The sequence below is a fragment of the Natator depressus genome, chromosome 6 (assembly GCF_965152275.1).
Source record: "Natator depressus isolate rNatDep1 chromosome 6, rNatDep2.hap1, whole genome shotgun sequence".
NCBI lineage: Eukaryota > Metazoa > Chordata > Testudines > Cheloniidae > Natator > Natator depressus.
The window spans coordinates 28,233,681-28,259,357 of NC_134239.1; positions in this window are offsets into that span (position 1 = coordinate 28,233,681).

Sequence of the window (25,677 nt, forward strand, 5' to 3'; positions counted from 1 at the left end):
AGATGTAGACATGGATGTCTTCCCTCTGTGTGCTGGGATCTCCCTGGGGCAGCATGACTTTACACCAGGGGTGGCCAACCTGTGGCTCCGGAGCCACATGCAGCTCTTCAGAAGTTAATACGCGGCTCGTTGTACAGGCACCGACTCCGGGGCTGGAGCTACAGGTGCCAACTTTCCAATGTGCTGGGGGGTGCTCACTGCTCAACCCCTGGCTCTGCCACAGGCCCTGCCCCCACTCCACCCCTTCCCACCTCCTCCCAGGAGCCTGCCATGCCCTCACTCCTCCCCCACCACCCCCAGAGCCTCCTGCACTCCACGAAACAGCTGATCAGGAGGTGTGGGGAGGGAGCAGGAAGGCGCTGATCGGTGGGGCTGCCGGTGGGTGGGAGGCGCTGGGAGTGGGGTTGGGGAGCTGATGGGGGGCTGCTGACGTATTACTGTGGCTCTTTGGCAATGTACATTGGTAAATTCTGGCTCCTTCTCAGGCTCAGGTTGGCCATCCCTGCTTTACACCATCCTCCAGCATGGAATTAGCTGCTAACTCAGGTGGCTTGTTGGGACAAGGAAATGGAGGAGGAGGGAGGAGCTAGAATACACCCAAAGCCACTTTTGTCCCACATCCTGTTCCTGCACTGAGCACTAGGAACAGAGAACAGATTTAGTGCCACATCCTTCTGCTGTACCACCACAAACAGTGCTATTGAAAGACCTCAGAAGCTAAATGTGATTTAGCCTAGTCTATACTGGGATGCAAGATCCCCAAAGCAGGGAGCTGCAGGAAGAAGGGGTTGGTAATTGGTAAATAGCATTCTAATTTTTGAGCCAATGCATCTCCTTCCTTTCTCCCAAAATTCATATACAGTAGTTAAGAGCATACTGTGATGCAGGAAGTGTCATTTTTGTGATGTATCGTAAAACCAATGTCCTGAGCAGACAGAGCCACTTAAAAGACGCCATCTCACTTTTTGCAACAATACCAATGTTAATCCCAGATTCCTGGCTACATTTCAGTTTAGATGGTTATATTCTTTCTATCCAAATTCCCCTGGTGGTTTCAAGGAGTTTTTTAGTTCCTTTTTTTCTTCCTTACCAAAAGGGTTGTGTAAAGTTGTATGTTGTAAAAGAGAAATAGTCAACTTAAAATATTTTTGCCTACTGTGTTTACAAGTAACGCTCCAAATTACTATGAGTGAAGGGAATTAAGGAGGGAAAAATCTCTATTTTTTTTCAGTTTGCTTTGTGTACTTTATAGATAGTAACTGGAGAAAGAAAGAAAGAAAGAAAGAAAGAAAGAAAGAAAGAAAGAAAGAAAGAAAGAAAGAAAGAAAGAAAATGTGAATGAAAAAACAAACTGGCAAACTTGGAGGCATGTGTAGTTCCTGAACTACATTGAATTGATCTTTTTTTTTTTTAAATTGACTAGATTTAAACTTGATGTTGCCCCTTTAACCAGTGGTTGTTTTGCCCCCAGTGTTGGATAAATTGATTTCTGGACACAATATAGGACCCAATCCTGAAAAGATATAATCATGCAAGTAGTGCTTACTTTACAAGATGGGGGAAATGGGCCCAAATCCTGTAACACGTTCTATGCATGTAGAGTTCAACTATAGTCATGTGCTTCAGCAGAGAGCTAGAGAATAACCTCCTACCCCGAAGTCTCTCACTTTATTAAATCCTCCACACAACACATCCTGGTCTTCTCTAAGAACTGAAGAACCAAGAACCCTATGAGTTAAATTCTGGCTCCACTCAAGTCAATGGCAAAACTCCTACTGACTTCAATGTGGCTGGGATTTGCCCGGGTTAAGTTTAACCTACTTCTGCCATCACAGATAGCAGTTCAGCTTCTGGAATTATACATATTTTTGTTCATTACTTCATTATATGTTCCAAGTTTAGAAGCATAACATGTTCTAATCTGGGACAAAAATAACCAATCCTGCTCTTCCCATTTTCTTCTCCTCATGTTAGAGATTTGAGGTGCTTTCTTGAACCTGAAAATTAAAGTCCTTTATTTATCCAAACAACAAGTACAAGCATGGGGAAAGGCAGTTTGAGCTTCTTCACATGGCCCTGCAAATATGGATCAAGTGGATTATAGAGGGACCACTTCTGGAGCTGAGAGTAGATCACCCTGCATGCTCATTCAGTCCTTGGTCTATCTTTAGAGATTGCCAACAAAGGGTGCCAGCTGTGATGTGGACCCCCTGAAACTAAACTCATTTCACACAGGTTATTGAACTCGGGATTATTCCAAGATCCAGAAACTCTCAGCTGTTTCGAGTTTGGCAGTATTGCAAGGAGAAAGGACCAATTAATTTAGTAATAATAAATGAACGAAAACAACTGGCCTATTCCTCATCTAATCAATATTACCTTGTACCTGCTGTAACCCAGCATCACTTGGTTTTTGCATAGTAAGGATGTAAAAAGATTGAGGAAGCTGAGAGTGTAACCAAAAAGCTAGACTCAGTCATTGGAATGTTAATATATGTAGACTGAGAGGGATTAAGATCAGTAAAATATCCCAGTGACGCTACCTGCTGGATATTGGATGTCACTTGCTACGCTAAACCAGTCTTTTCTGAATTGGAATGGTTTCAGATATCTTGGAAATTACTCCTGCAAAGCAACATGACAAAAAGGTCAGTGACACAGATCACAGAGGAAAACAAAATCTGACATCAAAGAAGTAACAGTTCACATTACATCTAGCGTGGCTGAACTCTGGATTTTTGAATTTGTATCACTGCATCTGTGATACTAATCCCCAGTGATGGGCCCTAATCCCCTTTGTTCACTATTACACATCCTGCTTGACTTGAAATGACGTTTTAGCAATAGAATGTTATTGACTGTGGCACCACAATGCTAGATAGCCTACCGGGCACATGGAGGTTTAGCCGGCTAATTTCTTAGGATGCGATTTTCAGCAGCCATAACTTTCAATGGGAACTGAACGCCTAACTTCCTTAGGCCCCTTTGAAAACCCCAGCTTGCATTTTTACATATTTCAATAAATATCCTTTTTGAAAAATTGTTCCAGTAGTTGGCAGTGAAGTCACAGCCAAAAAGTTGCAGGGGAGTGGGGAGATTTGAGGGGAATTGGGTGGAAGAATGAAACCACCTCGGCAGGGACATCAAAAGCACAGTAAAAAGTCACAGGAGTGGGGACTATTTCATTCTTATATTGCCACAGTGGTTGCACCTATGGATGATTGTAGAGCAGGGAAAGAGCAGCTCAACAGGGACAGAGATTAAAGTTGGACTGAAGCTTGGCACAGAAGCACTCAATTCAACAAACATTTAAAAAATTTAAATACATTAGTTTGGCTATTTTTTAGGGCTGCTGATTAATCGCAGTTAACTCACACAATTAACTCAAAAAATTAATCGTGATTAATCGCAGTTTTAATCACATTGTTAAACAATAGAATACCAATTGAAATTTATTACATATTTTGGATGGTCTTCAACATTTTCATATATATATTGTGTTCTGTGTTGTAATTGAAATCAAAGTGTATATTATTTTTATTACAAATATTTGCACTGTAAAAATGATAAACAAAAGAAATGGTATTTTTCAATTCACCTCATACAAATACTGTAGTACAATCTCTTTATCGTGCAAGTGCAACTTACAAATGTAGATGGTTTTTGTTACATAACTGCACTCAAAAACAAAACACTGTAAAACTTCAGAGCCTACAAGTCCACTCAGTCCTACTTCTTGTTCAACCAATCACTCAGACAAACAAGTTTGTTTATATTTACAGGAGATAATGCTGCCCTCTTATTTACAATGTCACCGTAAAGTGAGAACAGGCATGTGCATGGCACTTTTGTAGCCGGCATTGCAATGTATTTACATGCTAGACATGCTAAACATTTGTATGCCCCTTTACGCTTCGGCCACCATTCCAGAGGACATGCATGCTTCCATGCTGATGGAGCTCGTTAAAAAAATAATGCGTTAATTAAATTTATGACTGAACTCCTTGGGTGGAGAATTGTATGTCCCCTGCTCTGTTTTACCTGCATTCTGCCGTATATTTCATGTTGACAGTCCTTTTTTCTTTTCTTTTTTTTAAATTTTCCTTCTGCAGCATTTCCAGCCTAAAAGAGACTGGAACCAGCAATCTAACCTAACTATGTGCTTGGGTGCTTTAGTTGCAAGCACCATAGAAATGTTTGTAAATAAATAACCTGGGTCTCCTGATGTGCTGAGCACTTCCACAAAACAGGCAGAGTACAGATGGAGGTAGTGCAAGCTTCTCTGCTGTGCCCCTACAATGGGTTTCAACCATGAATTAGAAAAACCAACTCTAGGCAGATATGGTAGTTCACTCTCCACACCTAGTTCAGTCATTGGCTTCTTTGCTGTGACGGCCACCAAGTGCAATGAGGATACCAGTCCGACCAACTCCTTTCAGACAGGCATCTAACAGCCATCAGACAGTACGGAGTTTTGACCGCCACTGCCCTGGGCCTCAGTCAAATCAGTGACCTACCGCTGAAAGACTCTAGATCCTGTTATCTGTCCCCTGATCTCTCCAGATCAAAAAACAGGAAATGGTGTCAGTGATTGCTGTTGTTACAATGATGACCACAGGAATTCATAACAGGGCATTGGCAGAATTAATTTCTTACCTGTTTCCAGCACACTTCTAATTAATCCAGGGAATAAAATACAGATTATGTGCTTCCTCCTTTTGCAATGGATATTTTTTCTGTACTAGATTTTGAGTTTATTATCATAATTAACCTATAGTTTTGTGACTTAAGTAAATGGGCCTTTGCTCATTTATTTTTTATTATTGGTTTTAGTATCAATCTTAATTGACATGAGAAAAAAGATTCTATTCTGGGTAGCATCGTTTTCCCCCAGAGTACAGAAACCTTTCTATAAGGTTATATCTTCACAGCGCCTGGGAGGATGCTTCCCAGCATGGGCAGACAGACATGGGCTAGCTCTGCTCACATTAGCATTCTAAAAACATCAGTGTGATCCTAGAGCCTACATCCTAGACCCTTTTACTGTCCTTCCCTCTCTACAAGTGTTCTTCCCTGTGTGGTCATTGTCACCGTGCCTCCGTCAGTCACAATTTAGAATACCAAATTCAGGACAAACTGCTGAGAAATAGGGCAGACAACCCCAAAACTGGTGGTTATTCTCCCATAAGATATACAAAACCAGCAACAAAAGTAAATTCCTGTTTCACCACACTGGCTAACAAGAAGTCAGAAAAGCAGTTTCCTTAGGCATTCCAGTCCTTGTATCACCACCAAAAACACTAGAATTAAAGATGAGTGGTTATTTAAAACCAATTTAATCAAATAAAAGGTTCTTCTAATCCCAAAGGACCAGCCACATACCCTAGTCAATATATAACTCAGATCTTACCCAAAAATCATGCTGTTGCCAATACTTTAGTTTCTAAAATCTAAAGGGAAAGAAAGAAAGAAAGAAAGAAAGAAAGAAAGAAAGAAAGAAAGAAAGAAAGAAAGAAAGAAAGAAAGAAAGAAAGAAAGAAAGAAAGAAAGAAAGGTGAGAGTTAAAATTGGTTAAAGGAATCAGATACATACAATAAATGCAGAGTTCTTGGTTCAGGCTTATAGCCATGTGTTAGCCGATGGCCAAGGATGTTTGGTGAGGTGCCAGCTGTGCCCGTTTTATACCATCCGTGACTTTAACCGCTAGGACGCACTGTCCCTTCGTGGCAGGCAGCCCGGGCTAGGCTGACGGATGCCCCAAGGTCCTAAACACCCGTGACTTTAACTGCTAGAGCTCAGAGCTCCTTCGCAGCGGGCAGTCAACACTGACTGACAGGTGCCCCAATGGCAGCACTAAGAGCCTCTCCACACCCGTGACTTTAACTGCTAGAGCTCAGAGCTCCTTCGCAGTGGGCAGTCAGGATTGACTGACAGGCGCCCCAAGAGTTTGCCCCGTGGAGGCGGCACAACTCAACGCTAGGCTCTTAGTACTCTCACCTAATGGCCAGGCTTTATAGCCAAAACGGCTGAGGTTCTTTAATTGTGTTGGCTGCTTTACAGTAAACCAGAGAAACAAGTCAGGCTTATGCACAAATGGTTACCAAAATTTATTAAACTAGATTCTAATCATGTGGTTACAAAACTGCTAGTGCCTACTTATTTAAATGTAGAGATGTTACACACACAAACAAGTTACAAAACTGAAGCCACAATCCCAAAGAAAGAAAACAAAGTATAGAGCTCTATTTCAAAATATGTGTACACTAAAGATAGGTTTCAGAGTAACAGCCGTGTTAGTCTGTATTCGTAAAAAGAAAAAAGAAAAGGAGTACTTGTGGCACCTTAGAGACTAACCAGTTTATTTGAGCAGAGCTTTCGTGAGCTACAGCTCACTTCATCGGATGCATAGCATATCGTGGATGCATCCGATGAAGTGAGCTGTAGCTCACGAAAGCTCTGCTCAAATAAACTGGTTAGTCTCTAAGGTGCCACAAGTACTCCTTTTCTTTTTTCTTTTTACTAAAGATAGGAGATCAGGTGTGGGTGCTTCTTACCCTCCTTGCATCTCTCGATTCCAGCGGTGCCAAGCCAGGATCGGTCACTCAATTCCGCGGAAAGACGAATAAGGGACAAGGCTTAGGGACCCTCTTAGCTGCAGAAGCCTTGGGAGGCTGTCACTTATCTGACCAGCAGATAGATAGTGAAAAGCACTCAAAAATCATGGTGCTGTAGGTCCCATACTTATACCTCTGTACTCCTTTATTCTCTTTCTCCTTTCTTATGCCAAATTGGGGCTGGTCTGTCTGGGCGACGCCAGCTCTCGCAAGAGTAGTTTACACTTGCAAGGGAGAGAAACAATAAGTTTCGACTACTGGACATTCCTTTTATTAGGGTAAATATTTTCCCACCTAGGATGTTGGGGTGTGTGCATCACGCTATTTAGTAGGGGCTAAGAGCCATGTCTGTCACAGCTTCTCTGTCTGCTGTGAGCCTAATCGTTGTATATGTTCCCAGAGGCACATTGTAGCAGCACACCTGTGCTTCTCACAGCTTCAAAGGCTGTGCTGGAATTTATGTTAAGTGCCCTGTTGTTTTGGCTCCCCTGTGTTCCCAGCCATGCTGGTCTGGGGCGGGGGGGGGGGGCTGTCTGTCTGGCTACACCATGATAGTATAAACTGCTGGCTTGTTAAGTCTCTGGTTGCTTCCAAATCATTGGAAGGTCCTCAGTCCCTTGGTTGGAATGCTCCCAATAGTATAAGTTCATAGTCCAGAGGTTTGAGCAGGAAAGAAGCAAAATAGAGATGTTTCCAGTGCCTTTTACAGCTTCTGCCAATTGAAGAGAAAACCATTGTTCTCCTTATGGAAAATTACGGGTAGCAAGAAGGTGTTTGGGATCACATGGGCAAGTCACATGTCCATGCATGATTTCGCTTAGACACAGCAGAAGCCATTACCTATACTCCAGATGGAACATTCACAGGAAAGTCCATTCATTAAGTGTAGATAGGTGTCTCCCATGGTCTATTGGGAGTTAAGTGTTCCTTGATAAGCCACTTTATTTGAATAGTCCCTTCAAGATGTGCAGCCTAAATACCTTGTGGGCATTACCACAGGAGCAAGCGTATTTGAAACACAGGTATAGAGCCAATGCTTATAAACTTCAAATACAAAAATAATACACACATACAAATAGCATAATCATAATCAGCAAATCAGCACCTTTCCATAGACACCTTCCTTGGCATATTTTGTACAAGATTTGTTAAAATTATATAACAGTGGTAGCAACAATGATCTACATGGTCATATTTTATCAGATATGTCACAGTCATGCTAACTGACAAATTAGGGGTATTTCTGTTTGGTGCTCATGAGTAATTTGGACACGTAAAGGACATCTCAGACCTCCTCGGTCGCAGAATTCATGTGTTTTCACTACTACAGGGGTGCAACAGTCGTTAACACACAGGGCTTTTAGTGCAAAATGGAGCCTCTGCTAGTGCCAGAAAAGAAGTTCTGTGGCTTTTTCTGGCAACAGAGGAACGCAGGAGCATGAATTCTTTACCCCAATATGCTATGCAATCATTACGCTCAGCTATGTTTCTTGGTGGTGAATCAAACAGGTCAAGCTACTCAGAAGAGGCCGAGAGATGTCCTTACATATCTAAATTGCTCCTGAGCACTAAACAGAAATTCACCTAATTTGTCAGTTAACATGGTCACAAAGGAAGAACACTTGAAGAGAGGGAAGGACAGTGAGAGGCCTGAGGATCAACTCTAAAAGACTTGGAGCCTCATCCAACTCCAGCTCCCATTGAAGTGAAGGGAAAGATTCCCATTTACTTTAATGGGAGCTAGATCAAGCCCTGGCACTGGAAGTTAGTGGCCTTTTGAGAGAAGCTGGAGGAACAGCAACAGCTGAGAACAAGATGGGAGGCCTACCCTATCTCTCCTTGCCCACTTACATTTGTTTATATAAAACATTTTTAAAGGTTTGTGCACCACCAAATGTAAATGCCAACAAAAGATGGAGGTTAATTTCATTCAACAAATGCAGACAATCTAGCTTTATCCGATTCTTGACTGAAGCAGGAGGAATATTTTCTCTAAGACATGACTACAGACATGACTACCTGGGCAGAAAAGGACAGTTTCCTGAAAGCTCATTCAGACACTCATTTACTGGCAGTACCAGGATAACGTATTGTCGAGAGAAATCTTACCTACAGTGAAATTTTTCTTCAAATTTTACATCACTATATTATCACCAGTGCAGCTCCAGTGATGGTACCAATGGTAAGAGCTAATGGAGATAAGACCCTTATGATTACTGGCATTTTTAGAAGCATGGGGCCAGGTGTTCAAGTGATATAAACTGGCGTAGCCTCGTTGATTCGAGTGGATTTGGCCCATGTTGTGTAGACTTGCTCTGAGCAGAAATGACATGGTGGTAAAAGTGTTAATGTCTTGTCTATAGTAGCACACCCACTATTCCTACCAGATGGGGTGGGAAATTTTAAGAAAAAAATCTCAGAGCTGATACAGCCACAAAGGTAACATGGCAAGAACCAACATGGGACAAATATCTCTTGGAGTAATATCACTTTGATTGTAGGCTCTTCAAGGCATGGACTATCTCCATCATGCACTTGTACAGTGCCTAGCACAAATGTGGCCCTGATCCATGGATTCCGACTGTAATACAAATAAAATAATGTGATAGACCTTATTCTCCACAGCACTGCACCTTGTATAGACACTTACACCAATTTTGCTAGGTGTAAATCACTAACAGATCAGAATGGTAGCATTTTACACTCACTCTGCATAGTTGTAAGTGACTACAGGAGGTACAAGACAGTGGAGTCACAGGTCTTTTGTTACTATGAAAGAGACAAATTCTCAAGATGGTGTAAATCCACATAGCTCCATTAACTTCTGTGGAGTGATGCTAGTTTATACCAGCAGAGGATCTGGCCCAAATATTGTAAGCCTTCCTTTTCAAAGAGTCCATTGCCTGATTAACCTCACAGTTAAGAGTATCTTCCTAATGCCTAATTTGAATTTTCCTTTTCTTGTTTCAAGAGATTATTTACCTCCTTATCTTAAACCCTTTAACCTCAGTCAATAATTCTTCCCTTCCTTCTAGGATCAACACATATCTGCTCTGCGATTTATTTATAACATTCTTGAGGAGGATGCTGGGGTAAGTTACTCAAAAGTCTCAAAGCTGTGGATTGAGACAAACAATATGGTCATCATATACCAAGTGAATAATACTGCAAGCCACAGGAAAAATACAAAGAGGAGAGGAAAATTTACTCCCCAGCTAGGAAGCTATTGAACGTTTAGGGGCATAGTCTGCCCTTCTACAGGATCTAGTTTCATAGAGACTCCCTGCATGTGTATTCAGGGAGGAGTTTGGTAACTGGGCCAGGGCAAACCAGGCGTATGGCTGCTAAGTAGAGCCTCCAATTCTACTTCTCCCCTGCATAGGAGGGCACTGAGGGCTACGAAGGCTAGTGCTGCTGTCGCCATTTTGTCATCACTCTCAAAATATTTGGTGTTTCTCTTAAAGCACCAAGTCCTGGACTTGTGATTAGGTGAGAACCTCATCTTTTGTTTTAAACACCATGAGATTCCAGCCCATGTGATTGCAGAGAAAAGCTTGAAAAACAGGACTCTAAAGGATCAGAAACCAGAATGTCAATACATGTATTACTTGTAAAAAAAATCACTTAATTTTGAAGCCAATCACATGATTTCTGAAAGCTTGGGGTTGGCAATGCTGGCTTTTTGAGAAGCCTTTGATATTGAAATGGCCAGGGATCTGCATTCACTTATATTTTATACTCTTTGCTGAATTAGGAATACCTTAGGCAAGGCAGATTTAGTTAAAAATGGCTTGCCCAAAATTTGAGGCATGTAGAAAGGGAAAAGAACCCCCTTTAATTTCTGAGCAGACCTGTTGCCATTGCCAAAGCCTTGCAGAGTTTGAACCCGTGGACCCAAAGGGCTGCCCTGGCTAGACAGTGTTTTTTGGACAAGGGAAAGTCAGCACAGGTGCTTTTAATTATATGGGGAGCAGTTTGCCAGAAATAGCTCACAGGCAGTTTGCCAGATTTATTTTTTTTCCAAAAGGAAAAGCTAACAGTAAACCTAAAGCCCGAATAATGGAACATAGTAGTTCTTTTCGACTGGAGCTGGCCCGTCCAGAGGCTATTCCGTTTTATTTTCTCTTTTGTAAAAGCAGCTGCTCACTTTTCAAAAGAATTAGTCCGTGATCCTTAGAAGCCTGCTAAACACCACAGGCCTGGTTTTCACAGCTACCAAGCACTATGGGTTCTCAGCATTTCTGAAAATCAAGCCCTAAAGGGCTAAAGGTGCTTTGATTTTTAGTTCTCTCTTGAATAACACTATCAAGCTGTTTTTTTCCGAAGGACCCTGGAACAATGCTGTGCTACTGACACAGATTTGCCTCAATAGCTGGGTCTGTTTGAAAGGTGCATCTGAGAGTGGATTAGAGGTCCACTGTACTTGGGAGCCCTTGAAATGTTGTTGTTTTCTATTTTTTAAACACTTGGGAGGCCCTCAGAAACAGTGGTTTGGGGGCCATGTAATATCTAGACAGGGAGAGATGTGTAAGAAAGGTGATAGGGAAACCTGAAACCCCCTGAAACTGATTAAGAATGGAAACTTGGCTTGTGGACCCATTTGTCTGTTATTTTTTCTTTTCTCCTCATGCAACAATTTGTTCTCAATAAAACCGCGTATTAATGCCACCCTCTGACTTAGGCCATTTCTACACTACAGAGACTACAGCAGCACAGCTACCGCACTATAAGAGAAGGGGTTTGTCACCGGGCCTCCGTGGGTCACAACTAAGAATACCAAATTCAGGACAAGCTGCTGGGGAAAAGGGCAGACACCCCCCAAAACTGGCGGTTATTCTTCCATGAGATATACAAAACCAGCAATAAAAGTAAACTTCTGTCTCACCACTTCTGGCTAACAAGAAGTCAGAAATGCAGCCTCCTTAGGTATTCCAGTCCTTGTACCACCACCCAAAACACTAGACTTATTGATGAGTGGTTACTTAAAACTAATTTCATCAACCAAAGGGTTCTTCTGATCCCAAAGGACCAGCCACATACCCAGGTCAATATATAACTCAGATCTTACCCAATAATCACGCTGTTGCCAATCTTTAAGTATCTAATATCTAAAGATTTATTTATACAAAGAAAGAAAGAAAAGAGTTAAAATTGGTTAAAGGAATCAAATACATACAATAAATGCAAAGTTCTTGGATCAGGCTTGTAGCCATGAAGGGAATAAACTGCTGGTCTGTTAAGTCTCTGGTTGCTTCCAAATCATTGGAAGGTCCTCACTCCCATGGTTAGTATAAGTTCCTAGTCCAGAGGTTTGAGCAGGAAAGAGGCCAAACGGAGATGTTTCCAGGGCCTTTTATACCTTCTGCCAAGTGAAGGGAAACCCATTGTTCTAGTTTGTGGGAAATCACAGGTAAGAAGATGGAGTTTGGAGTCACATGAGCAAGTCACATGTCCATGCCGACTTTACTTAGTCATAGCAGAGGCCTTTACCCAGATTCTAGTTAGAATGTGCACATGAAAATCTGTCAGGTGTGGATGGGCGTCTCCCATGGTCTGTTGTGAGTTAAGTGTTCCTTGATGGGCCATTTCACTTGAATAGTCCCTTCAAGATGTGCAGGCTAAACACCTTGTGGGTATTACCACAGGAGTAAACATTTGCAATACAGGTACATAGTTAATATTCCTAACTTCCAATACAAAAATGATACATGCATACAAATAGCCTAATCATATTCAGCAAAACATCAGCTTTCCATAGACACCTTACTTGGCATACTTTGTACAAGATTTGTTGCAATTCTATAACAGTGGTAGCAACAATGATCTACATGGTCATATTTTAATCAGATAACGTCACAGGGCTTTTCATTCATTGTGGGATCTTTGCCTCACCCAGAGATGATAGCTAGGTTGATGGAAACATTCTTCTGGCAACCTAGCTGCATCTATGCCAGGGGTTAATTCAGCATTGCTACATCGCTCAGGGCTGAGGATTTTTCTCACCCCTGCATGCTATAGCTATGTCAACCTAAGTTTTAAGTGTAAACCAGGCCACAGATGATGGTCACTGTCTGTTAGGACGTAGGCTTGTCTTCACTGCAATGCAAGCTGGAGGTATAACAAGTTTTGCCCCAACAACTCACATCCACACACAAACATTTCTAGCTTGAATTAAGTGGTGCTTTAACCTCAAACTAGCTTGCCAGTCAGAAATAGTATGTGTCGGGGTGCGAGGGGTGAGTTGAAACTCAAGTGCTGCTGACCCTCAAATTCCTAATGCAGTGGGGACTCAACCACTCTGTGCTGCTAATGCAAACACACTGTAGAATCATAGGGCTGGAAGGGACCTCGAGAGGTCATCTAGTCCAGTTCCCTGCACTCATGGCAGGATTAAGTATTATCTAAACCATCCCTGACACATGTTTGTCCAACCTGCTCTTAAAAATCTCCAACGATGGAGATTCTATCACCTCCCTATTCAATTTATTCCAGTGTTTTAACTACCCTGACAGTTAGGAAGTTTTTCCTAATGGCCAACCAAAACAGCCCTTGCTGCAATTTAAGCCCATTGCTTCTTGCTCTAGCCTATGCAGCTCAAAGGTTGTTTCGCAATATGGTCGCTCTCACTTCAGGTAGGCTGCCTCCAAAATAGATAACATGAGCTAACACTGCAATGGAGACAAGCCCTAAGCTCTTCAAGGCAAGGACTGACTTTTTGTATATGTTTGTACAGTGCCTAGCACAATGTGTCTGGGGTCTCTGGGCACTACTACAATACAAATAATGAGTAATAATAATAAATACACCTCCCTCTCACATGGTTACTTGCCAACGGTACCGTATCGTGTAGATGCCAGGACTCAAATAAAAATCTTAAAACTTTCAAATAAAACCTGTCAAAAGGCAGATAGTCTACTCTTGATGAATACTCTTAGGGATAAATTTCAGCTCTCGGATCTGTACTGGCGATGGGGAGCCTCTTATCTGCAGTTCAGATCTCTGCTACATATTCCACAATTGATGCCCAAGCAAAGCTCACACTGACGTCAATGGGGGTGTTCATGTGGAACGAATGCAGAAAATTCAGCAGAGATCCCAGCGCAAATCCAACACCAGGGATTTATATCAGTGGGACTTGCACACAGGCAAGGAGAAAACAATGTCCAATTCAAGGGGTTTGTTAATTACATGACTGTCATATATACCAGTTGCTCGGCAGAAAAAAAAGAAAAAGAGCAGTACAATGGTCCTGGGGCTTCTAGGCACTACTAGCATGACCTTATATACATCATCCACTTTCCCCATAGCCATGGGGCTATACTTGTACTTGCAGGGCTCAAGGTTCATTATTTCTGAGACCAGGAAGCAGACTGAACTGTGGGAAATATGTGACAATTAGGGCTGTGGTTTCTGTCATAGAAACTTTCAGAAAAAGTCCTGAGGTGAATCATGGAAAAGTTAAGGAAACAGTGTAATAAAAAGCAGTCACACAAGCCATGTCTGATTCCCCAAATATAGCATCGTCATCATCGTCATTATTTTATTTGTACTACAGTAACATCTAGAAGGGTCATCCATTGTTGCGAGGCGTTGAACACAAAGAGAGGAAGAGACAGAGCTTGCCCTGAGGAGCTCACATTTGAAGTAGACAAAACAGAGAAAGGAAGCATTGTTGTCCCCATTTTATTGATGGGAAACTGAGGCAGGGAGTGATTAAGTGATTTCCCCAAGGTCACTTGAGAAGTCTGTGGCAGAGCCAGAAATTTAACTCAGATTTCCTCAGTCCCAGGATCTTAACAGGTTTTATTTTTCCCTTTTAGTGCAAAAAACACAAGTCCCTCTACTATGGTACATTGGAGCTGCTGTAATGGAGTTAAGCTCTGTAAACAGAAACTGGCTCTCTAAGATTATAAAAAAAGTCTTTTAATCTCACAAGTGAGAGGAAACAACATCCCCAAGAGTGCACTGGTGTTGTCCCCTGTCAGCATTGGTCAGAGCCACCATTGATCTCATTGTCAATCCTTAGATGACTCACCGAAGTGTTGACATTGAGCTGTTGCTCTGTCAATCTCCCTTCCGACCCAGCTCTCACTGAACTCTATTAAGTTGTTATGATCACTCCTATCCTCATCCTCCTACATAGTCCCTCAACTCTTTCACAGGCAAAAGTCCCCAAAATGTCTCAAGTCATGGCATGGCTCCAATGAAAGCTGTGAGAAAATCCAGGCTTATTTATAACACAAATACTAATATGTACTTGCAACTAAAATGCATGTCCCTTGCAATTTACACTGTAAATAGAAAGGAACAGAGTATTCAGGGTATTGAACTGGTGGTTGTGCTTTACCTTCTCTAGGCTCTGTTGGGGGTGGGGGGGTTCTTGCTTCCTCTTTGCCGAAGGTCACACAAGGCAGTGAGAACTGGCCTCATATTCAGTCAGCTGAAATCAGCAAGAATTTAGCAAGAAATCCAGTGTCTGCAATTAGTCTTTTAGGAACCATGACTTGTATGTGGCCTCACAGTAATGCGGGAATAAGCTTTCCTTCCCCATCACCTACATTTGCTGTATCACTGTGGGATTACTGGATCAGCAAAGAAACCTGTAAATTAATAATAATAATAACAATTAATAATGAGGTTTGACATTTTCTGCAGAGTACTTATTTGGCTTGGGAGACTGGGGGTGGAGCGGGGGGGAAGGCGGCGGAGCACGGAATCACAAGATAGAAGGAAGATGACACTGCAAAGTGGATTCCCATCAAGGTGGCCCATAGATCTTGCAGTGGATAAGTTTCCTTCTTGCTTGATCGCCAGATGAAGGAATCTCACATTTCAGTAACTAGTAGTGTGGAAAAGTCTTAGCAAAGGTCTGAAATCCTCACTTGAGCCCTGATCCAATGAATACCTTAAGCACATAGTTAATTTTAAGCACATGAGTAGTCAGGTTGAAGTCAGTGGAACTACTCATGCACTTAAAGTTAAGCAGATTTAAGTGCTTTGTTGGACTGGGGCCTTGAGGTATTCAAGAAAGCAGGAAACAGCCCCTCTGGCCTTGCCAACACTTGGGTTTTGCTACAAATTTCACACCATTGAAGTTCATCTCCAGTGGAGAGGTAGCAATGGTGAGTTGTGTTTTGTTGTTGTTCTTTTTGACAAAAGAGTACCTAGGACAAAATTTTCCAAAGCTGGACACCTATGGGAGTTTCCTGAGGTGTGTAGTCCGTGGGGGGGGGGGGGGGGGAAGAGTGGCTCCTCCCCCTCCAGGTCTGAGGGCGGCCAATCCGCCCCACTTCTGGTGGCATTTTTAAAATGGCCTAAGTAACTTGGGAGCCCAAGTCCCATTGACTTTTAGGCACTTTTGAAAGAAGATCCCACCTCTAAATCCAAATATAAGTGGCTTGATTTTCAAAGATGCTGAGCACCTGCTACTCTCGTTGAATTCAATGGAATATGTGGGTGCTCAGCACTTCTGAAAAATCAGGTCATTTCTGTTTAGAGGCCTAAGTATGGATTAAAGAGCCTAACTTCAGGCAGTCTGCCTTGAAAATGTTATTCCTAATATAGGCACTCGCTCTAAAATGTAGTTTAAACAGACTGTCCTTATTCCAATATTGAAATGTTTGTAATGCTCATTTATTTCTCTCTAGCCACAACAAGCAATGGTGTCTGAAAATGAGGGCATTATTTTTCAAAAGTGTTGATAAATTATCTACACTTTAGTTCTGAACCATTTTGCAACCCCCAACAATTTGGCTTTTCATGAAATGGCCAGTTTTGTCTTGTCTGAAACAACACACACAAATCTGTGTTCTTGGTTTTTCTAAAAACTTTGTCCAGTGAAAATTTCTGAAGGTTTTTTTTTTTTCATTCAAAAACAGAACCATGTAGACTTCATGCTCCCCTACCCACAGCTGTTAAAAGATATGTAAAAAAAAAAAAAAAAAAAAAGATTAAACTTCCCCCTTCCTCCTGTTTTGTAATAACGGTTCAGAAGCATGTACAGATCATGGTCACGAAAAGAAGTCACTGCCAAATTGCTCATATAGCCTCATAGGTTAACAAAGTTTCCTGGTTTTTTTTTTCTTTCCATTCGGAGTATATTTGCATGCCCAGCTGAAGCGCCTTGTCTACCCACTCTGAAATTCATACCAGAAAGTACACATTGCCCATGCAAAATAGAAAAGGTTTTTTCTACCCTCTCTTTTTCCTGCCTAGTGCTCTTGCTGGTTACTGAAAGTTGTTCAAGACTCTGACTGCTCAGAGTGCTCTGAAAGAACTTTTATTAACAGCAGAGGCTAGTAGGTCAAGGCAGCACATAAACAAGAGGTTTTTTCTTTTAAAATCAGGGTCGCTAAACAAAGGGGACTATTTATTGATCTTCTAAATTATAATAGAGGGCCCTCAGTTTTCTGTAACTTCAGAACAAAAAAATGATGCCTGGCTCCCTTTATGCATAACTCTAAAGAATATTATAGCTCATATGAAAACAGAGAATTTTATCAATATTATTAACAAACATTATCTTCACTTAATGAACATACACAACCTCACAGCTAATAGGAAGAGACTTCAGAACATCCAAACACTAACTGGATTGTTTAATGATATAGTGCAGGGGAATGAGAGTCCAGAGTCAAGGAAAGGAGCAAAAATTGTGGTCATTCCTAAAGAAGGAAAAGATCTTACCAATTGTGCAAACAGACCTATTTCTTTAATTAACATGGATGCTAGAATGTAAGCCAAGGTGTTAGCAAACAGATTGAGTAACACCTTCCCAAATATGTTCACCCTGACCAGTCTGGGTTCCTTGCTGGAAAGCATGTATCTGATAATATCAGAAAAACTCTGAATTTGATCTATAATGTTAATTCTAGTAATTCTTCCTGTGCACTGCTTTCTTTGGATGCTGAGAAAGCCTTCGGCCAGCTGGAGTTGGAGTACCTCCGACAGATTTTGGTAAGATTTGGTTTTGGAATTCAGCAGACGTATTGGCCCCATATACTCATCCTCAAGCATCTGCTTTGGTTAATGGTCTTCAATCCCCTCCTTTTAATTTGTCTACAGAGTACAAGACAGGGTTGCCTCTTATCTCCCCTGTTGTTTGCTTTGGCAATGGAGCCATTTACAGTAAATGTGAAAAACAGCCCCTTGTTAAAGGGCATCAAAATGTCTTCTGGATGAGAACACAAAATAGCTTTGTATGCTGACGAGGTCTTATTAAATTTGCAGAACCCAGAAGTCTCATTAAAATTATAGAACAATTGACTTTGGAATTTGGACAGTTATCAGACTTCAAAATAAACTAAGATAAATCTGAAATTTTAGGAATTAATATTCCTGAATGGGTCACACCAAACTGTAGTTAGTTACATACATTTAAATGGGTAAAGACATCTTAAAAATATTTAGGAATAAACATAGTGAAGAAACAAAAATCTTTTTAAGGCAAATTACTCTCCACTGTGAAATAAGACAATAAAGGACTTGGAAAAATGAAACAAATATGAAATTTCTTGGGTAAGTAGGGTAGCTTTGGTCAAGATAAATGTACTCCCAAAGTTTTTTTTTTTTTTTCAGTGCATCCCTACTGGTACCCCTGACATGACACTGAAAACATGGCAGGGTGTGTTATTAAAATGTGTATGGAAACATAAAAGACAAAGGGTGAGGTCTAAAATTCTCTATAGATCTACAAAGTGGGGTGGACTAGCTTTCCCTAATTTGGCTTATTAGTATTATTATTATTATGTATCACAATTAAAAGATGTGATCAGTTGGGTTAACAATAAACCATCCAAACATTGGGTAAAAGTTAAACAAGACTGGAACCCAAATATAGCTATTCAGCATAATTGTTGGATTAAAAAGAAATTTAAGTCACCAAAAATTAAAATATCACCCATTCATCCAGACCACCTTAGCAGCTTTGGACAACTTTTAAAAATTCCTGTTACCAAGGCCCTCACCATTAGCTACTTTAATTAATAATCAGGAATTTGTCTCCAGTTAAGATTCATCATATTTTTGCTACCACAGAGTCACTTGGGTGGAGGGGTTGCAGGGAAAGGGGAAACATACTTGCACATGTGGTGGTTGTGTCCAGAAATTAGATGGTTTTGGGAAGAAATTATTTAAAAGATTCAGTTTATGACAAAATGCTGACTTCCTAGAGATTCCCTGACCTGCTTGCTTAATACTCCTATAAAGGATCTACATTTTAAACAGAATGACAAATACTGGAAAATTTCTTTTTTATTGTTAGCAGCAAGACTTTGTATTACACATTATTGGAAAAATGTGACCTCCTCCAAAGGAATTGTGGTATAGTAAAGTATGGCCTGTCTTTGTAATGGAAAAGTTTTCAAACCAAGTACATATGCAAGAGAAGCACCAAAAATAGGATAAATATTTGGAAATTGTGTCACCCTTTTTAGCCTACTCAGATGAGGAAGGCTCCCCGGCCAGCAAGCAGGAATCTTGAGCCAGGTTCTGGGAATATTAACTTGATTCTGAGTAAGTAATAAATGATGTAGTATGTTAACATTTAATTGTAATTTTGCCTGAATAAAAAGTTGGGTTTTTTTTAAAATCCGAATACCAGATAATTAAAACAGACAATAGGCCAGATTGTTCTGTCAGTGGCCCTATCAACACGAGAAAAGTTTTTTCAAAAATCTCCCACCATCGATAAAACTTGTTCAGCACCACCATTGGAAGTGCTTGCATATCAGAGCCACCGATTGCCATAAGGTTTTGAGCACTATGTCAGCTAGAACAAGCGGCTCCAATGTTGTGTTCTTCCATTCCTGTGCTTTAAGTCTCAGAAGTCTACTCTAAAGTCCATAAGAGTTTTATAGAGATTATATCACCTGTTACTGAAATGCGGCCTCCTTTAGGGTCCAACATAGCAGCTGTTTACCAATGCAAAGCCATAGATCAGGACATGTGGAAGAACACCATATCCACTGCAGGTGTGATTTAGGTAGGGAGAATGTAATAATTACCCAAGTTCGAAATTACCCATTTAGACAAATAATGTTAACTGCTCATAAGATATGCCATAAGATCCTGTGTTATGCAGGAAGTCAGACTGCATGATGAAAACGGTCCCTTCTGCCCTTAAAAAAAAATCTATGAATCTTTAATGACCATAAGTGGTTAGTGTGACCAAATGCACCCTGTATTCCCACCTACACACTATTGTAATACTCTTTGTACAAAATATGCCTGGTGAAGTATCATTTGAAAACAAGCAGGTCACTGATCAATAATGTCATAGTGAAATGGGTGTAGCAACATTATATATTAAGTTATAAACATGAGCTGAAATTAGGTCTGAAATGCGTTTACTGGACAAGTCTGGGTAAACCAGTTGCTCAAAGACAAAGGACAAGCTGATGCCTCTAGCCGTGCATCATCAGAGTTGATGGGCAATCACCAGCAAGTGGCCATTCTTCAGCAAGGAACGGGAGCAGGAACAAACAGATCTGCATCTTAACAAACAGCAGCATGAAATCTCTTAGAGAACAAGACTCCATGACTCCAACTTCACAGCAGGAATTAACTTTATCTAGGGGTAACCCTCAGGAAAATGCATTTCAAAAATGAAACTGGACTATAAAGTGAGGGGCAAAAAACACTCCAAGGTATCTCTCCCTATCCATCTCTCTCTCTTTCACCTAAAACGACAAAAGAAACAAACTTTGGGAGCAAATCCAGGCCTGAGAATTTAGTCGGCAGTATTACTGGGAACATGCGGTAAGGGGTTTCACATTGAACCAAGTCTAGTTTAATACTAGAAATTGTTTAATCTTTATTTCTCTTGTAACCATTTCTGACTTCAATGCCTTATACTTGTACTCACTTAAACCTCTCTTTGTAGTTAAAGAAACTTGTTTTATTCTTTAATCAAAACTAATCCACTGTTGTGTTTCAACTGAACTATGTGGGTAATTCCATTTAAAGTAGCTAACTGTTGGGTATTGAGGAGCAATGGATCTAAAATATCTGAACTGTCCAGGAGAGAGCTGGACAGCTCAGAACACATTTTGGTGGGAAATTCAGGACTGGAAGTGTGTTGGGGTCACCTTGCAAGTAGTAACCCAGGCTGGTGGAAGCCAGCGTGTGACTGGACAATGCTGACAGGTTGTAGTTATACACAGATGCTCAGGTTGTGACCCGTGTGCTGTTTATGAGGGGCCCAGGTTGGGAGCTACAGCAGCAAAGCATTATGAGGCACCCCACATTGAAAGGTAGGTTGAAAGGCACCTCATTGGTCTGGATTGCACATCAGAATGTCATAGTTAGAACTCTGGTTTTCTCTCTGTTGTGGAAGAGTATCTCCAAGACCACACATGGAAAACCAAATATTAATTAGATCAGGGAGGGGTGGACCCCTCACTTCTCAAAAGTCTGTCAGAAAGCTAGATTCACTCGGTTAAAGTCAAAATAATTGTAAAGCCAAGTAAATGGATAGGCTTAACATTCAGTGCATTGATGGGAAAATTCCACCACAGGCTCTGTACTTGGACCAGTGTCATTTGCCTCTCACTCTCTTTCCTGCATCACTACTGTTAGATTCTCTACAGATTCCTGAGGAAGAGATTTTTTGTGTGCTTGAGCCAAATGGGCACAAATGACACTGTAAGCTCTGGGCTTGGTTACTTTCCTACTCTAGCTGTACTATTTCTAGCACAGCAAGAGGAGGAAGGAATAGTAAGACCTTTGTGGAGTACAGTAGTATATCACAGCCTTTATTGCTTGGAGGCTGGCACCCCCAGGCATGTTTCAGTTGATAAGGCAATCACGAGGCATTCATCCTGATCTGAATAAGGCATTTAATCTTATGAGCATTGAATCCCATGTACTAAATTAAATTTCCTGCCAGCTCAAGGGCTGCAGTTTTGATACGTTGTGATGCATTATACATGCTTTCCTTTCATAGCAGGAGCAAGAGACATAGTCCCTATAAACATTCTGTCTAAACTTGACCAGCATGAGAAATAGTCCCAGCTGAAAGAGCACCACCAGCAGCCAACAGTGATTACAGTTGCACATAATACAATTTGTTTACCAGTTAAAAAAAACCAACAACTTAGGAAATGGGGAGCACGCAGAACCCCTGCCTGGGGAGTTGCAGGATGACTCTGACCTAGCAGGTGATTGGAAGGTGGCACACAGGAAGCTGGCGGGAGGGAGCAGAAAAGTGTGGCAAGGCACTTCCTTCACCTTGCCAGGCTCAGCATGTCCCCCTCTAGCAATGTGGGGGCAAGGGGCTTGGAATAAGTAAGTCCCACTCCAGAGAGTTTTTATTCCTCACTCGGGTTTTATTTTCCAATATCTACAAAGTGGGCCTCAGGGGAAGCCCAAACAGTACTCCTCAGCCAAACCAAAAAAGAGAAAAACTTGTAAAACAACAAGGCAATACCTTTCCCTGCCCCCTTTTTGGGGGTTGTCCTATTATGCGGGTCTCTGGGTGCCAGTCCTTCCCCAGCACTGTTCGCTCAGTTGTGTCCTCCACAGAAAGGAGCACAGCCAATCCCCCACAGAAGACTCTTTTTTTCCCTGATGTAGCTTGTCTCTCACCTCTTCTCTTTCTCTTGCCCCAGAATGTGGGGGAGGGGTTAAAGGTCTCAAACAGCCCTTAATTGGATTCAGGTGTCCCTAACTGACCCAAGGTAACCCCTTTTCAGCTCATAGGGAAAAGAACCTTTAGCATTCTAGGGCTAATATACCTGCCTTCCCCAAGTCTGGTGGCTGTCCGGTCTGACTTTGTCACAAATGGAGGTATTCACAAGAAGCCCCTGGTGAGCTTTGCTCAGACAAGCTACAAAGTGTGCAGTACCCTAGTTAAAGACTGTACTAATGCATACATATGAGAGGCCAAATTAAGCTTGAGCACCATAAATCTGGCCTTTCCTAACTTTCAAGTGCTTGACTTCACAACTTAAATAACAGTCTCTTAACATCATTTTTGTGTAATTATTATTCATGTTACAATACACCCCCAGGCCTCCTCTGAGATCTGGACCCCATTGTTCTAAGTAATAAACACAGAGCAAGAAACATTCCCTGCCCCAAAGAGCTTACTGTCTGAAGAGACAAATCACAGGAAAGGAAACAGAGGTGAAGTGACTTGCCCAAAGTCACACTGCAGTTCAGTGGCACAGTTGGGATAAAACCCATTTCTCCTAGAGCAATGCCCTATCCACTGGACCATGTTGTCTATCTCATTAATACTGCTCCTATATTATCTTTTCATGAAAACAAGCACTATGAGAGCTTTCTCAGGGGAAGTATGAGACTGGGACTGGGAAGTACCCAGAACAGGATGGCTATTTAAGAAGTGACCCACAGCATGAAATAACTGGACAACCACAGTTCTAAGTTAACATTACTCTGCTTAGGTCTCGTTTTCTATTAATCTGTTCTTCAGAGCATATCATCTCACACACTGTTTAACTTCAGGGCTTTGTTCTTCATTTGGAAGGAATCACATACAGCTTAAAATTTCAGTTGTAGTTTAAAGAGACTTCCATTCTCCACACTGTGGATTTTGGGAATGTTTCTGCTCAGCTACCTATCCACGCTGAAAAGTGCTTGTCTATCATATTCTCTTTTTGGTGCTTTATTTGGTAAGAACCGGTTTTGCCAACAGACCTACTGCTAAGCTGTTTAGCAGGGGGGAGAACTATATTGTTCACGCACTTCTCTTTGACACACACACATTGCCAGCTACCACTACAGATCTATAGATGAGGGGACAAAAAAGAGCTATCACTAGGCATTCTGTCAAAAGGATACTTGGCTGTTCACACGTAAGGGGCAAAGAAGATGCACATGTTGTAATGATAGCCTGAGATAGGAGTGACCTGAGCAACTTCATTCTACGCCTAACTGCGGGATGGAATAGCCACTCTTAACTTGCACCCCTATTCAGCAAAGTGCATAAGCTTGTGATAAAGCTGAGCAGGTATGTAAGGGCTTTCCTGAATTAGGCCCTTAGGGATAGACCCTACTAGGTGTTAAGCATCCTCAATTTCCACTGATGCCTCATTTCAGTGAGTACGTGACTGAAAAAACTGATAGTTATATATCTCAGTTCTGAGCTTTTATGCCTGGATTCAAGAAGATCCCAGCAACATGGGTCAACTAAAGCTAGACAAACTTTTTTGCAATGAATAAATACATTCTGTTGTGCAATGGCCTTGTTTTAAAAATGAAGCTTTTCACATGCACACCCACAAAAATTCAACTTTAACATAATATTGTGTTTTTCAGGCAAGTTTCCATGGCGTTTTTGTTAATTTTGTAAATAAAATTTTAGTTGAAATGGTGTTTGAAATCATTAGCAAACTTTTTTAACCTGCTTTTTTGCTAAATTAAAATGTCCAATAATGAGTTCAAACATGATTTTGATAAAACATTTGATTAAAAGAATCAATGACATTATCATGGAAGCATTAGGAAGGAAGAGAAAGGGGGCCATTTAGAGCCTATGAAATGGAAATGGTTTCAAAATTTTGAAATTTTCCCCCTAAACTGTTTTTTGACCAGCTTTAGTCACAACTCTGTTCTATCCCAGCTCTTCTCAATGGAGATAGACTGTCTTGCATCAGCTAGAACTTGTATCATTGACCTGCAGGCAAGTAACAGCAGCAGAAGCTTGCCTTTTTTCAATTTAAATCAACTCAAAAATATTTTACAGGTTAGATTCTCTGCTCAGTTACAGCACTGCAACCTCTCCAGGAGGAAAGTTTGTCCCAAACCCCTTAATTCTGTCTGTTTCCCAGTGTCCCAACTTCTACCTAGCCTCCCCATTGATCATGGTAACAGAATATTCTGTTGGAAGAAGAGCACAAGCTGATATCAAAAGGAATTAACTGTGGATAAACAGCAGCTAGAGCTTGGCAGAAAATCCAGTAGCGTGTTCCATAGTAACCACACAGCTCAAAACTTATTTTTATTAACACTGGAAAAGTTCATCTGATGACTTGCAAACAAAAGAAATCAAGAATACCATCTAAAACAATCAGGCTAGTGATAAGTCTAAAATATATTTTGCTTGGAACAAGTATTTGTTGAACCACCTCTTACTAATTATGTTGACAGTATTCCAAGGATTTATCATTTCAGCGTGGTGGGGGATTTTAATAATCCTTTCCCACCTACTTTGGGAACTTTTATTTTCAAGCACCAAAGATGATGCAATTTGATGCCTTTCTGAGTTGCATTATCCATTTATCACACTCAGTATTACTACTGTGCAAGCTATGAACGTCAATAACACATGGCAAAATGAATGCAGCGCAACCTTGAATTGGAGATCTGCCTCTGTTCGAGATGTTGCAGCAGAACAAGCAGAACGTCTCCAAAGAATGGCAACTGCCCCCTCTGTACCAGTGGGCATAGATCTCTGAATCACTGATGCCTGTGTGGTTCTTTGCAGTAGGTATGCGGAGCATTCGGTTTTGTTTATCTACGCAGGCAGTCATCAGAAAGGGTTGGTTGAAAGTTTTCCAGTGACACTTTTTTCCACAGAAAAAGTATGTGTGTGTGTGGGGGGGGGTTTACTAAACAAAAATATTCACAGAAAATTGTTCTTTCCCCTTGAAAATTTTTGAGTTTTCATTTGAAACCCTTTTTTTTTTTCATCCTTCGGCAGCTTTTGGCCAAAAATGTTTGGGGTTTTTGTTATTTCAATGAAAAGTTGAAATTTTCTGTCAGGGGTTGTGAATGAGTTCCTCCTTCAGCTCCTGGAACTGGAAGCCCAGGTTGGTAAGCCCTCTGGATGAATTAACCAGCATACATAGAGTACCTTCATGAAGCATCTTTATTATTGTTCATACTCAAGGTATATCACAACGTAACAGTTATTTAGAACCCCATCCCTTTGTGCTCCCTGGCTCAGCTTTTTATACAGCTTACTTTCTTCTCAGAGCTATCTAACTGGTGAGTTAATTGCCTTTTGAGTTCATCAGGCTCCCTACAGGTGTAAGTGATCCCTTCTACCCTTCCAAACCCAAACTACCTAAGTCCCTCCCACTCTAACTACACCCAGGGC